This window comes from Apodemus sylvaticus, chromosome 11, assembly GCF_947179515.1.
Source record: "Apodemus sylvaticus chromosome 11, mApoSyl1.1, whole genome shotgun sequence".
Taxonomy (NCBI): Eukaryota; Metazoa; Chordata; class Mammalia; order Rodentia; family Muridae; genus Apodemus; species Apodemus sylvaticus.
Genome location: NC_067482.1, coordinates 52,860,042 through 52,876,875, shown reverse-complemented (window position 1 = coordinate 52,876,875; position 16,834 = coordinate 52,860,042).

Sequence of the window (16,834 nt, the reverse complement as noted above, 5' to 3'; positions counted from 1 at the left end):
CCTCAAAAAATGGGAAAACCTCCCATGCTCATGGATCGGCAGAATCAATATAGTTAAAATGGCCATTTTGCCTAAAGCACTATACAGATTCAATGCAATACCCATCAAAATCCCAACTCAATTCTTCACAGAGCTAGAAAGAGCAATTATCAAATTCATCTGGAACAACAAAAAACCCAGGATAGCTAAAACTATTCTCAGCAACAAAAGGAAATCTGGGGGAATCAGTATCCCTGACCTCAAGCAATACTACAGAGCAATAGTGTTAAAAACTGCATGGTATTGGTACAGTGACAGACAGGAGGATCAATGGAACAGGATTGAAGATCCAGAAATGAACCCACACACCTATGGCCACTTGATCCTCGACAAAGAGGCTGAAAACATCCAATGGAAAAAAGATAGCCTTTTCAACAAATGGTGCTGGTTCAACTGGAGGTCAGCATGCAGAAGAATGCGAATTGATCCATCCTTGTCTCCTTGTACTAAGCTCAAATCCAAATGGATCAAGGACCTCCACATAAAGCCAGACACTCTGAAGCTAATAGAAAAAAAACTGGGGAAGACCCTTGAGGACATCGGTACAGGGAGAAAGTTTCTGAACAGAACACCAATAGCGTATGCTCTAAGAGCAAGAATTGACAAATGGGACCTCATAAAATTACAAAGTTTCTGTAAGGCAAAGGACACCATCAAGAGGACAAATCGGCAACCAACAAATTGGGAAAAGATCTTCACCAATCCTACATCAGATAGAGGGCTAATATCCAATATATATAAAGAACTCAAGAAGTTAGACTCCAGAAAACCAAACAACCCTATTAAAAAATGGGGTACAGAGTTAAACAAAGAATTCTCACCTGAAGAACTTCGGATGGCGGAGAAGCATCTTAAAAAATGCTCAACTTCATTAGTCATTAGGGAAATGCAAATCAAAACAACCCTAAGATTTCATCTTACACCAGTCAGAATGGCTAAGATTAAAAATTCAGGAGACAGCAGGTGTTGGAGAGGGTGTGGAGAAAGAGGAACACTCCTCCACTGCTGGTGGGGTTGCAAATTGGTACAACCACTCTGGAAATCAGTCTGGCGGTTCCTCCGAAAACTGGGCACCTTACTTCCAGAAGATCCTGCTATACCACTCCTGGGCATATACCCAGAAGACTCCCCACCATGTAATAAGGATACATGTTCTACTATGTTCATAGCAGCCCTATTTGTAATTGCCAGATGCTGGAAAGAACCCAGGTATCCCTCAACAGAAGAGTGGATGCAAAAAATGTGGTATATCTACACAATGGAGTACTATTCAGCCATTAGAAACAATGAATTCATGAAATTCTTAGGCAAATGGATGGAGCTAGAGAATATCATACTAAGTGAGGTAACCCAGACTCAAAAGGTGAATCATGGTATGCACTCACTAATAAGTGGATATTAACCTAGAAAACTGGAATACCCAAAACATAATCCACACATCAAATGAGGTACAAGAAGAAAGGAGGAGTGGCCCCTGGTTCTGGAAAGACTCAGTGAAACAGTATTCAGCAAAACCAGAACGGGGAAGTGGGAAGGGGTGGGTGGGAGGACAGGGGAAGAGAAGGGGGCTTGCGGGACTTTCGGGGAGTGGGGGGGCTAGAAAAGGGGAAATCATTTGAAATGTAAATAAATTATATCGAATAATAAAAAAAAAAGAAAAAGTAAAAATAAAAGAAAATTAATAATTAAAAAAAAAAAAAAAAAAAAAAAAAAAAAACAAAGAGAACCATACAAAGAATCAATGGATCCAGAAGCTGTTTTTTTTTTTTTTTTTTTTTTTGAGAAAATCAACAAGATAGATAGACCCTTAGCCAGACTGACCAAAGGACAGAGAGAAAGTGTCCAAATTAACAAAATTAGAAATGAAAAGGGGGATATAACAACAGAAACTGAGGAAACTAAAAAAAAAAAAAATCATCAGATCCTACTACAAAAGCCTATACTCAAAACAACTCGAGAATCTGGAGGAAATGGACAATTTCCTAGACAGATACCAAATACCAAAATTAAATCAGGACCAAATAGATCATCTAAACAGTTCCATAACCCCTAAAGAAATAGAAGGGTCATAGAAAGCCTTCCAACCAAAAAAAGCACAGGACCAGATGGCTTCAGTACACAATTCTATCAGACCTTCAAAGAAGACCTAATACCAATACTTTTCAAACTATTCCACAAAATAGAAACGGAAGGAACACTACCCAATTCCTTCTATGAAGCCACAATTACGCTGATACCAAAACCACATAAAAATGCAACAAAGAAAGAGAACTTCAGACCAATTTCCCTTATGAACATCGATGCAAAAATACTCAATAAAATTCTTGCCAACCGAATCCAAGAACACATAAAAACGATCATCCACCATGATCAAGTAGGTTTTATTCCAGGGATGCAGGGTTGGTTCAATATAAGGAAATCCATCAATGCAATCCACTACATAAACAAACTCAAAGAAAAAAACCACATGGTCATTTCATTGGATGCTGAAAAGCATTTGACAAAATTCAGCATCCTTTCATGCTTAAAGTCTTGGAAAGAACAGGAATTCAAGGCCCATACCTAAACATAGTAAAAGCAATATAGAGCCAGCATCAAACTAAATGGAGAGAAACTTGAAGCAATCCCACTAAAATCAGGGACTAGACAGGGCTGCCCCTTTCTCCTTATCTTTTCAATATTGTACTTGAGGTACTAGCTCGGGCAATTCGACAACATAAGGAGGTCAAAGGGATACAAATTGGAAAGGAAGAAGTCAAACTATCATTATTTGCAGATAATATGATAGTCTACCTAAGTGACCCAAAAAACTCCACTAGAGAACTCCTACAGCTGATAAACAACTTCAGCAAAGTGGCAGGTTATAAAATCAACTCAGGCAAATCAGTAGACTTCCTATACTCAAAAGATAAACAGGCTGAGAAAGAAATTATGGAAATGACACCCTTCACAATAGCCACAAACAGTATAAAGTACCTTGGGGTGACTCTTACCAAACATGTGAAAGATCTATATGACAAGAACTTCCAGACTCTGATTAAGGAAATAGAGGAAGACCTCAAAAAATGGAAAACCTCCCATGCTCATTGATTGGCAGGATTAATATAGTTAAAATGGCCATTTTGCCAAAAGCAATATACAGATTCAACGCAATATCCATCAAAATCCCAACTCAATTCTTCATAGAGTTAGAAAGAGCAATTCTCAAATTCATCTGGAATAGCAAAACCCCAGGATAGCTAAAACTATTCTCAACAACAAAAGAAATTCTGGGGGAATCTGTATCCCTGACCTCAAGCAATATTACTGAGCAATAGTGTTAAAAACTGCATGGTATTGGTACAGTGACAGGCAGGAGGATCAATGGAACAGGATTAAAGATCCAGAAATTAACCCACATACCTATGGCCACTTGATCCTTGACAAAGGGGCTGAAAACATCCAATGGAAAAAAGATAGCCTTTTCAACAAATGGTGCTGGTTCAACTGGAGGTCAGCATGCAGAAGTATGCGAATTGATCCATCCTTGTCCTCTTGTAGTAAGCTGAACTCCAAATGGATCAAGGACCTCCACATAAAGCCAGACACTCTGAAGCTAATAGAAAAGAAACTGGGGAAGACCCTTGAGGACATCGGTACAGAGAGAAATTTTCTGAATAGAACACCAATAGCTTATGCTCTAAGATCAAGAATTGACAAATGGGACCTCAAAAAATTACAAAGTTTCTGTAAAGCAAAGGACACCATCAAAAGGACAAATCGGCAACCAACAAATTTGGGAAAAGATCTTCACCTGCCCTACATCCGATAGAGGGCTAATATCCAATATATACAAAGAACTCAAGAAGTTAGACCTCAGAAAACCAAATAACCCTATTAAAAAGTGGAGTATAGAGTTAAAGAATTCTCACCTGAAGAACTTCGGATGGTGGAGAAACATCTTAAATAATGCTCAACTTCACTAGTCATCAGGGAAATGCAAATCAAAACAACCCTGAGATTTCACCTTATACCAGTCAGAATGGTTAAGGTTAAAAACTCAGGAGACAGAAGATGTTGGAGAGGATGTGGAGAAAGAGGAACACTCCTCCACTGCTGGTGAGGTTGCAAATTAGTACAACCACTCTGGAAACCAGTCTGGTGGTTCCTCAGAAAACTGGGCATGTCACTTCCAGAAGATCCTGCTATACCACTCCTGGGCATATACCCAGAGGACTCCCCAGCATGTAATAAGGATATATGCTCCACTATGCTCATAGCAGCCCTATTTATAATAGCCAGAAGCTGGAAAGAACCCAGGTATCCCTCAACAGAAGAATGGATGCAAAAAATGTGGTATATCTACACAATGGAGTACTATTCAGCCATTAGAAACAATGAATTCATGAAATTCTTAGGCAAATGGATGGAGCTGGAGAACATCATACTAAATGAGGTAACCCAGTCTCAAAAGATCAATCATGGTATAGATCAATCACTAATAAGTGGATATTAGCCTGGAAAGCTGGAATACCCAAAACATAATCCACACATCAAATGAGGTACAAGAAGAACGGAGGAGTGGCTCCTGGTTCTGGAAAGTCTCAGTGTAGCAGTATAAGACAAAACCAGAACAGGGAAGTGGGAAGGAATGAGTGGGAGAACAGAGGGAGGGAAAGGGGCTTATGTGACTTTCGGGGAGTGGGGGAAAAAAAGAAATGCTCAACATTAGTCATTAGGGAAATGCAAATCAAAACTACCCTGAGATTTTACCTAACACCAGTCAGAATGGCTAAGGTTATAAACTCTGGAGACAGCAGGTGTTGTCAAGGATGTGGAGAAAGAGGAACACTCCTCCACTGCTGGTGGGATTGCAAGATGGTACAACTACTATAGAAATCAGTCTGGACATGACACTTCCAGAGAACCCTGCTATACCACTCCTGGGCATATACCCTGAGGATTCCCTGGCATGCAATAAGGGCATATGCTCCATTATGTTCATAGCAGCCTTATTTATAATAGCCAGAAGCTGGAAAGAACTCAGATGTCCTTCAAAGGAGGAATGGATACAGAAAATGTGGTATATTTACACAATGGAATACTACTCAGCAATTAAAAACAAAGAAGTCATGAAATTTTTAGGCAAATGTTTGTAACTGGAAAATATCATCCTAAGTGAGGTAACCTAATCACAAAAGAATACACATGAAATGCAATCAGTGATAAGTGCATATTAATTAGCCCAGAAGCTCTGAATACCCAAGACACAATTAGCATAATAAATGACTCCCATGAAGAAGTATGGAGAGGGTCCTGATCCAGGAAAGGCTTGATCTTGCATTGGAGGGGAGTATCAGGACTGAGAAAAAGGAGAGAGGTGATTGGAGAATGGGTAGAGAGAAAAGGCTTATGGGACATATGCCGAGGGGGGAACTGGGAAAGAGGAAATCATTTGGAATGTAAACAAAGAATATAGAAAAGAAAATAAAAGAAAGAAAAAAGGAAGAAAGTAAGCTAACTGTGGAGTACTAAAGGTGTAGAAACAAAAAGGGAAGGGATATGGAAGTATAATAAAGAAAGAAATAAGTGTAATAGAGGGAATTGATGAATATGAAGTAATTACATGGATCTTTGCACCGTTACTATATGTGTAAAAAATAAAAGTCTCTTGTCCATACAAACTAAAAATGACATAAATAAAGTGAGCTTTTTTATCAGTTGATATCGGCAATGTAAGTTCATGACACTGGAGAAATGTTGCATGACTTTCTACTCATACCCGCCTCCATGCTAATGCTAGGGCTTAAATGAGTTGTAACTACTCTGACCATTTACCTTTGTGAGTTCCGATGCATCTAACCAGACATCAAAACTTACTCAGTCTTTATTAATCAATGTCATTACTATTATTCCAATAAAATTCCTACTTCCATTTCTTCTTTTTTATATGCAAATGTCATCAATATTTAGTTGTATTGGTTCTCTGACTTTTTAAATTGCAACCCCTGTTGTTGTTGGAATCACTAGTTAGATGAAACAGATGCATTTGAATCATATGAGTATAAAGAGTCATTTTTCTGGCCACAAGGGCACAAGAAATTAATCCTACTTCTGATTAGTTGTAAACTTGCCCCTTGCCAAGCACATTAAGTCAATGAGAGAGATGAAAATTTAACTTCCCTTGAATCATTGGTTGATTTATACAATGGAGAATTAAGAATTCACCTTCACTGCTTTCAACTGAGACTCCCTAGTTTTATTACTACTCAACCCCTTCCATATACAACTATTTCGTAACATTTGGTCTATGCTGGTATAATTTTTCCCATGACTGTCCACCCAAGCTTTTACTGGTTTCTCTTCCTTATCAATACTATTCTTCTCTCAATAGGTGTTTGACAAGGAACCCAGCTAGGAATAAGTCACCTGTCCAGGAGTCCTTTATCTTGTTAACATTGCTCTTTGCCCACAGGCCTTTCCTGGATCACGGATAATTTATAGTAGTACTTCTTACTACGTATGTTATGTGCCCTGAGGCATGTTGTTGAAAATAACTGTAATACAAAAATATTCATTTATTTTGTTTTCAGAACAACATTTGCTAAAAAGTAATCACAAAGTGTATATTGTCCCAAATTCTAATTTCCATAATAATTGATATTTATTGAATGTTTATTGTTTTCCATTACACATCCAAATTTTTTCTATGTGTTTCTTCAATTAATTATAAAAGGGAAACTTTATGAACCAGAGTATATGTGAGCTCTTACATCAAGGAACAGGACAAGGGTGTAGGATTAGATTCCAGATTCCAGCTTTGAGAAAAGCTGTACACTGAGTTCCTAATAAACTAAGCTAAAGCTATATCATTCTGCATCACAGTCATGAAAACCTGGCACAAAAACTCCATTAAGAAAAGCATATTTAACCTCTAGGCATGATGCAGTAGTGCCTCCTTGGTTCTCCTTTAAAAGCCACAGACAAAGGCCTTTCCTGTTTCAGACTTTTACTTAAGTCCTAGAATTATGAATATAACTAATGAGAATTAAGAAATTAAAAAATATTTATTGGGTCATTATTTATTTCTTTTGTAATTTTTTAAAATGTCTATTATATGCATCTCTCTGAACATACAAGGCAGAGAGCATCCTTTCTTCCAGATACGCCAGTGCAGCTGCTTTTTGATTTTTACTTTAATTGTGCCATGTTAGGCAGGGTGGAAAGTTCTTCTAGTGAGTAAATGCTTACCGACTAGCTGCTGCATAAGCCCAACTCAATAATAAATATCCATAATATATCTATGAAGTAAAGACCTGATCCCCTACACATGGATTTGGAATAGTAGGGGTCAGTGAACCCATGGGAAGAAGCTGTCACAGATAATAACAAAACAAGCTAAAAATGAAATCTTCCCTCCCTATTTCTGCTTCAATACAGCCTTCCTATTGTTTCCCCCATAATAACAACTACATTTCAAAATAAATTGTTGCAAGCCACAGCCAATCATAAATGCAGAAGGAATCAATTGTTTTGGCATTAAATCTTAAGATGAAATCAGCCAACCCAACAATTGAAAAGCATGAACTCTAGATTTAATCAAATGAGGACAAAATGCTATTGCCAGAAGACAAAACTGCAATTCTGTGCTTTAAACAATAGCTAGATTGTAATCTTCAGATATTAAATGGAAATCCTTAATTGAAAGATTCCCTTGTTGTTGCTGCTGTTCTTTACACTTAGGAAATGTTCCACAATGTCAGAAAAATCTACAGAGTAGATTCAAACTTGCTGAATAACAAGCCACTAGCAAACAGTTAATGAGAAGTTACTTTATGGTCACCCCTGTTCTAAGGGCTTTTCATACCTGGATTTGTTGAGAGCCTAGTAACAACATCCTGGTACACTAGGTTGGTTTTGCACATAGAAAACACAACAACCAAGCAAAGAAAGTGTGATACTGAGAAAGAAATAGTGCATCTAAGTATAGGTAACAACAAAGCTCAGATTCTGCCCGGACTTGCTTGTGCACACTCTTGCTGAGATGGATAATGTGATATGTACCCCAGAGTTGACTCAAAAATTACATGATCATGCTTTCGGAATAAATATTAGGAACCTTTGCAAAGCTGAACCCAAACATAATGTAGTTTAGCCATATGGCTGTTATTAACATTAATTAACATTTGTAAAGCATCTTCTGCATGTAAAGTCATATACCTCGGGGTAATGTTGAAGAGTATGTTATTAGTTCACCTGCATCAAGAGAGCAAACAAACAAAAAGGGCCCAGAGACCTGGCCATTTACTTATTCTGATATTAAGGTAGATCTTGTCTTAAGAGTTTAATGCTTTCAACACCCTGGGGTCACAAATATTAAACTCATCAGAGTCCTTCCTGACATTTATAATAGAAATTCATTAGTACATTTGCATGAGAAGCAAGAGGCAAAAATGAGGAACTATCTAGAAAATGAGAGTCAGGGAAAAAGATTAGAGCACCAAAGACTATATGCTGCCAGATGATGGTTAAAAGTATAGAATTATTTCATAGCATAAATATACCAATCAAATCTTGCATTAATTAATGCATCTTAATTTAGAAATCGCATGTCTAGATATCTAATATATAACCAAGTGGTGAATAGAATCCTATATAAAGTGATGAATTGCATTATGACCATTTTAAAAGTATCTTGAAACTATAATAATTCTAGTGACATTTCCCCTATCTCTTATCAAATCTTTTCTCTATCATGTGCTCTCAAGATGTCTAATCCCAGCTCAAAACAGATTAAAATACCTTACATTTGAATAAAACCTCACAACCTTCAGCAGATGCTCTAGCCCTAAGAGAGAAGGCAGAAAAGTTTTCACTGACTTTCTGCTAAAATTCTCTTGGGAAGTTCAGTGAACAGATGAGCCCTACATAAGGCCTAGAGTAAAATGTCTACAACCAATCTCGAGTCTCACATCGACTCCTTATTTTATCTCTAGAAAAGAAATGAAAAGATTAAGCATTCCCATCACAAGACAATTATCTGGGTGACCATCAATAGATTCACTTCATCATGAGACCCAATGTTCCCAGAGAGGGGAATGGGCCATTTCAATGATAAACATCCTATAAGGCAGATTCACTGGTTACAATTCCTATGATGGGCCTGAGAACTGACTCACTGTTTGCATTGCCTCCCAACCCTGACCCCAAGAGTTTCTTACCTGAGTATATATAGCAGAAGATGGGAATGTCATCACATAATGTCCAAGACCTATAATTGGGCTTTCCACACTTTACTGTAACCCACCATCCTGATGTTTCCACTATTGCATTAAATACCTTAATTTATGATTTTCTTGTTTTGTTTATAAAAAATGTCATGATTGCTATCATGTTAGAACCTGGAATAGGGATAACCTACCAATGGGTGCCCAGGCCATGGAGTCTCATATCAAGCCCCATAGTTCTATTGCATTTACTGAGAGCTGGAGTTTTACACTGACATCCTCTATTTCTTTTCCTGCGGTCCTCAAGAATAATGGTAGGATACACTGAGAATAAAAACAGTCTGAGATTAAACAGAATCTGCTAGGTCACCGCAGGCTCCAAGACTGCCAGTCCTAAAGCATAATGTCACTTAAGTCTGGCATGTTACCTCCCATAGCCTCCTCCCAGGTATAAAACCTAAGGTAGAGAGCTGTCTGGAATCCCTAGGCATCAGTGTAAATGGAGCATGCACACTTGAGATTCCAATCTCAGCCTTGGGGCGCTGGCTCTCCATGAGTCCTTGGAAACTATCTCATAATGTCTGTGATTATAAGGATTTTTTTTTTTACTAGCTATGAGAGAGTTCAATCTCATGAGGCTCAGTTGGGAGGTAGCTATAGCACCCAAGCTACAATGGGCTCAACCAGTAGCCAGTGCACAGAGAAAGTTCTTTACATTCACTATAATATTGTTCCATAGGGAATGAACAAGAGAACACCCCAACCACTGATCCCTTGTGGGAGGCTTTACCACGCTAAGGACTGATTACATGGTTACCCGTATAAGACAGCACAAAATTTGTTACTCTCTAATAGTTATGGAAGCCTGTGCATACATTTTCATAAATCTGTGTTTTCATAAAATGTGCTTGGGAAACTGGGCTGCCTTGGAAAGGTTCTTTGATTTCTCTTCAGGATGATTTTGTGTTACCATGACTCCTCTGATACATTCTCAGGTAAATTTGTACTCATAAACAAAATTTCATTTCCTACATTCTCAAATAAAATAATAAGTCTTCTGGGGGGAATGCAACTTTTCTTCCTGCCCACCATTGAATTCCCTTGACCTTCTTAATATATGAATCATCTGCTCAGTAATCAGATGCAGTGCTAAGGTTTTAAAAATCCAGAAAGTCATGCCCAAAACAGGTATGCTCTTGCAGAACTACAACAAACATAACACTCCTGGCCTTCTCTTATTCCAGCTTCTGCCTAAATAATTGTCAACTTAAATGAATGTCTGAAGCACCTGGAGCATAGAGCCACCTGCTCAAATTTATTTTACACTGCATATATAATATCTTTTGTATCATTTTTCAGAAGGATTTTAGAGCGGAAAGACTCTCTTCTAACATTTTTGAAATGTAGACATTGCACATCTTATGAAAAGCCCATGCAATGCATCTGCTAAAAACATTTGCACAACCAAGGTCAGGTCTATTTGTTTATCAGGAGGAGGGAGAAAGCAAATCTATGCATGATTCATTGTATTGGCCTGCTTTAATGGACAATTCTGATCCCTGCCAAGATCTGATTGATTGTTCTATTAATACATCCAAGGGAAAAAAATGAAAAATAAATCAAGCAATCCAGTACCAACTTGGTCATGCTGCAGAGACATGGCTTAAAAGACAAAAAAAGCAAAAGCATTCTCTAAGCTTTGCTGGGCACCTGTTGGCTTTCTGTTAAATCAAAGCTGTGTCTGTGCATTAGGCTGGTTTGTGTGACTGAGGAGGGCACGGGGCATGGAGGAGCCAAGCTTATCCTGCAAATGAGCATGAAAGGGCAGAGGGATCTGGTTGGAATGATGTAGCTGTGTCTGAACTAGTAAGGGTAGATGTTTCATTCCAGCCACTGGTCTGTGAGGAAATGCTTTCCCTTCTAAATTTCACCCCTTAGAAAGCTCTCATTAAAATAAAAATACAGCAGGGAGAATTGACATTTTGAGAAATGTATTTGTTAGTGACCAAATAGTCTACATTCAGATGAGTTATTTTTTTTTCTATAATCTTTGTTTACATTCCAAATGATTTCCCCTTTCCCAGTTTCCCCTCCTCTGCCCATTCCCCAGTCAACCTCCTCTCATTTCTCTGTTCTGGTAATCCCCTACATTGCTGCATCAAGCCTTTCCAGGACCAGGGCCCTCTCCTTCCTTCTTCTTGGGAATGATTTGATATGTGAATTGTGCTTGGGTATTCAGAGCTTCAGGGCTAATATCCATGTATCAGTGATTGCATTCCATGTGTGTTCTTTTGTGAATGGTTTACCTCACTTAGGATGATATTTTCCAGTTGCCTAAGAATTTCATGAATTCATTGTTTTTAATTGCTGAGTAGTATTCCATCTTGTAAATATACCACATTTTCTGTATCCATTCCTCCATTGAGGGACCTCTGGGTTCTTTCCAGCTTCTGGCTATTATAAATAAGGCTGCTATGAACATAGTGGAGCATGTGTCCTTATTGCATGCCAGGGCATCCTCTGTGTATATGCCCAGGAGTAGTATATAGTAGGGTCCTCTGGAAGTGTCATGCCCAATTTTCTGAGGAACGGCCAGACTGATTTCCAGAGTGGTTGTACCAGAGCATTCATATTGTACCAGGTTGTACCAGGACCTCATATTTCCAAGGTCCCAATCAAGCCAAGATAAGTCCAGAAAAAGAAAGGTCTTCTGGACTTATCTTGGGTTTCTGCCCCCCTGCCTCCCTGCCTCCCTGCCCCCTGCCCTCCTGCCTCCCTGCCTCCCTGCCCCCCTGCCTCCCTGCCTCCCTGACACTGTAGAAAGTTATTCATTAATACTCACTGCTCACAGAGTGAGTTTTCCTGCACAGTGTCCTGCAATATTTGTACTTGGTGGTAATATCATTCTCTTGGTATTTCTTTCCTTTATTCTCCTTGGTGGATGTTCTGCAATTTCATTCTTCAGTCCTCAGTTATCGATGTGCTGTGCACTCAATCAGTCCAGGATTCTGTTCTCTGATCTTGTTTCTATAAATGTGCTCACGAGAAGATGACATCTATAATATAGCAGTTACTACATCCATAGTTCTAATACTAAATCCTTTATAAATTAAATATGCAAATGCTAGTGATCACAGAGTCAACGGTCAATTGCCCTGCTATCTCCTCTTTGTAATCTGGAATACTTTTAGAAGCTAGGAGGCTAGAAAGAAGCTACGGAAGAATCCATTAAAGGAAAATCGCTAATAGGGTATATGAATATGAAAACAGACAGGATATTGGGGATAGAAATTTTTAGACTAAAAAAGTGGGTGGGGCAGATGAGGATGATGAAGAAAAGAGATAAGGAAAAAGGAGGATTTTTTTCAAAAATTTCATACAGAAACTTACTACTTTGAAATTCAACTTTTAAGATCAATTTTTAAATATAGCTAAATGCAATAGTTTAAATAATAATACTATGCACGGCTGGAAAAGACTACTACAAGAAGCCAAGTGTTGTTAAACAAAAATGTCCAGTTCAGGGAATAAATATCATCTTTAAACTTGTTATTCATGGAGGTCCGACCTCCATCCAAAAGAACAAAGCGGATTTCTCTAATTCTTCTTGGTTACCCATTGAAACTTTATAAAGAGACCATAGTAAAGGCAATAGAACTTGACTACAGATAAATAAGAATCAGCCTGTAGCTGAGATGGAAGCTTTCATTTCTCTCAAATATTCTTCATGGGTCCAGAAAGTATTGGGTGAGCAAAGGCACCAATGGTCCTAATTCTGTGTTAACTACAATATCAATCCTCCATCCAAGATGAATATATAATACTATAATAGAGTATAATAGAGACAAAATTATTATGTAGAAAATAATCATTCTCTGATTTAAACTTCATGCCTACTCTACAGAAAGCAATTCATTTATGGTGCTGTGAACTCCAGTCAAAAGTTCACACCTGGATCCTACTAGTATAATATATATATATATAATTTGTATACCTTTATACTAGCTTGGATACTATTTAAACACTCATGAAAAAAATAAAATTTTCAGCCTTAACCCTAGAAGGCCTTTTGAATAGAAACGCACTAAATGTAGAGAGATACTGAGAATGTAGAGGTACTGAGAATATTTGGTGTTTAATAACATTTTCTGGGTATTATATAGCCGTTCCAATCATGACCTTAATGAAATTGGACTTGCTTGCAGAATAATAGGCCTGCCAACAGCTAACTATGAGTGAGTGAGGAGCTCTCTGGCTCTGTTCTCCCCTGCGCAGAACTGGTAACTGCTGATAAATGTCTGTAAATGAGTAGCTGTCACCAGTGTAGAAGCTGACAAAGTTTTGAGGGTGCATTCCAAACCCATAGTTGCATAGACTTAACTCACTTTGTCATAACACTCTATGATTCACTGAAAAATGATCCCCAGATTCAAATAGTATGCAAAAATAAAGAGTGCTTTATTCTGCAGAAGTCCAGTATGCTGGGGCTTACCATTTACCAAAATGGAGACACCCAGGTGAGCTCACAGTCACATTAGGGTGATTCCAAGGAGGGGTAGGTGGCCTTTATCTTAATTGATTGCCTCTGTCTCTAGGGATATTCCAGAACTATTGCTGAGAGTTGGGGGGCTGGACACTTTTGCTGGGCAACCTAGAAATAGTTGCTGGAGAAGCCTGGAAACTGTTTCTGACTTGTTGCCCTTGCTTCAGGTCAGGTGGCAGGGCAACTTCTGATAGTGGGGCTTTTCTTAAGTGACTTGCCTGGACTTGCCCAGTTCTGGGAAACAGAGATCTAGATCTAGTCTTCTGTTTAAAGCCTCTCACAGAGTCAACCTGTCTCAGTCCTCTCAGTCTCAAAACAAAACAAAAGCTTAAAATATAAAATGGAACTTATAGGGAAGAGCAGAAGTTGATGAGGCAGAGGAGAAACCAGTAAGGAGAGAGTAATCAGCATATGCGGAATAATTCAATGAAAATGCTAAAGAACAACATAAAAAAATTTTTAAAAGAAGAGATTTTTCTATCTGCTTGACCTTCATACAACAAAGTATTGTCAAGCACATAAATTAGTAGAGAGATAAAGAAAGGAAGGAAGGAAGGAAGGAAGGAAGGAAGGAAGGAAGGAAGGAAGGAAGGAAGGAAGGAAGGAAGAAGGAAGGAAGGAAGGAAGGAAGGAAGGAGGGAGGGAGGGAGGGAGGGAGGGAGGGAGGGAGGGAGGGAGGGAGGGAGGGAGGGAAGGAAGGAAGGAAGGAAGGAAGGAAGGAAGGAAGGAAGGAAGGAAGAAAGAAAGGAAGAAAGGAAGAAAAGAAGTTTATTTAGATTTCCATCAACAGACCTATCCAAAATGTACCAATACCTTGTCTTTTCTCCTCTACAGGTCATGCATTTTTGCCTTAATTATTTTTGCCTTAATTGATTATTTTAAGTGATTGCAAGATAATAAGTCTTAAATGGCATTGTAATACCCCCTTCCTTTTAGTTAATCTTAAAAACCTTAAAATCTTCCTTCCACTTTGATATCACTTATATTCTACCTCTCCCTTTCTCATAAGGTTATATTCTTAAAGAAATATTTTTAATATCAGCATTATACCAATTTTCCTTAGGCAGAATGAGAGTGGAAATAATACCACATATTTCTCATGTCAAAATAGTACAAACAAATGTGAAAAAATTTGAAAAAAAATAGGGTAAGATTACCTTTCTCAAAATCAAGAGGAGACAAAGGAAAGAAAAATATATCATTTCACTTTAGTCCTCCTCACTGTGTTGACAGAGAGAGACAACTAAGGAAAACCAATAGGCTAATGAATAAGAGGTGTAGTGAAGGAAAACAAAACCAAACTGTAAAGCATCAACTGTGGGGTGTAACAGAAAATAGTCAAAGAAAACAGCGTGTGAAATGTTCTCAAGATGCTGAAGAATCTCTTCACTTCTTTAGAAAACTTTTCTCTTAAACAGATTTTTACTTGGGAAATGTGGACACATTAATCTTTTTCATAATTATATGTATTTTCATACATATATGTATTTTCATGCATTAGATTGCTTATGTGTTTGTACATTTATACATGTAAATAATAAATATCTGAATGTTTGTGGATCATGTGCAAAACTTCAGCTGTGATAATGATTTACCTAAGGGTAATCATTTTCATTACACAATTGTTAGAATTAACAGTTTAACAAAGAGAGGGCACACATTTCCAGGAAGCCAGTTTAGTAAATTAATAGGCTTTCAAAATGTTCCTGGCCATCATAATTAATAATGGAAAACAAAGAGCTATGTGGCAAATGAGAACAAATTTATAATATCTCATTTAAAATGCTTTGCAAAGGAAAATCACAGCTTTCAAATAAAAAGTAATTGGAGCAATGAATTAGTCTACATTTTGATTAAAAATTGAAAACTTCATGTACTGTGCAATTCACCAGCTAGATAAACAGACACAATAAAAACATAAAATGGTTTAATATTTATATTATTAATGAAGAAATGTCTGAAGTATTATCTTTGATAAGTATTTTAAAATTAATAGCAGATTAAACACCTCAGAAATGTCATGTTCCAAAAGAAATGTATTACATATTGTGTAATGTTGGTTTGGACCAATATAATCTTCAAAATCTGACAGGTTAGTGCTAGAGAGAGACCTCAGTCAATAAAGGATTTCTGATTTACACTCTGGAACCCACATAGAAAATCCAAATAGTATAGCAAACTTGTTATCCCAGCAATGAAGGACAAACAGAAAGATCTCTGGTACCTGCTAGCCATCGTGTCTAGACAAACGTACTATCTCAAAAATTACAGTGGAGAAGGATTAAGGAAAACCTTTGTCATTGACCTCTGTCTTACACACACACACACACACACACACACACACAAACACCATGCATACATACAAAAATAGGTCCAACAATGCAAACTAATGTGACACCTTCGAAACAGATTGAAAAAGTAGTAATTTATTTTATCTTTATGAGAATACAATGAACACAAATTTTAAATATGAGAATTTTATAGGTGCCCATATTCTAAATTATATATTATACTTACACATAATATTGGTGAGTACACTAATTAAAATAGTCACCAATTTCCAGTATTTCTTATTGGAAATAAATGTGTTAATACTTCTTGGTTTTCTTGCTTCCACCTTGGCCTTGGAGCATTTTCATTACTTGTTACTGTGTATATTCTGATTCATTGTCACCTCACACACATGTTCTAAGTAGCTATCCCACATGGTTTTCAGTAAGGACACTCCATGCTTCTTTGTTCCCTTGGCTTAATGTTACTCCCCTAAGCATCATCCTTCATGAAATCACAAATTAATTTATGGTTAGGATTAGGGTTAGGATTAGAGTTTAAATTATTAGTAATTACAAATAAATTTTGTATTTACTTTACAAAAAAACAAATAGCAATTTCCTTAGCCGGTCATCTCAGTTATTCACAATTTAGTCATGCATGTCTTTGTAGATAAGGTTCTCAAAAAGCTCTGAGGTATAAAAATCCTGAATGATATATGTTATATAGATATATTTGATATTTTACATTCTGAATTTATAAAAGTACATTTATA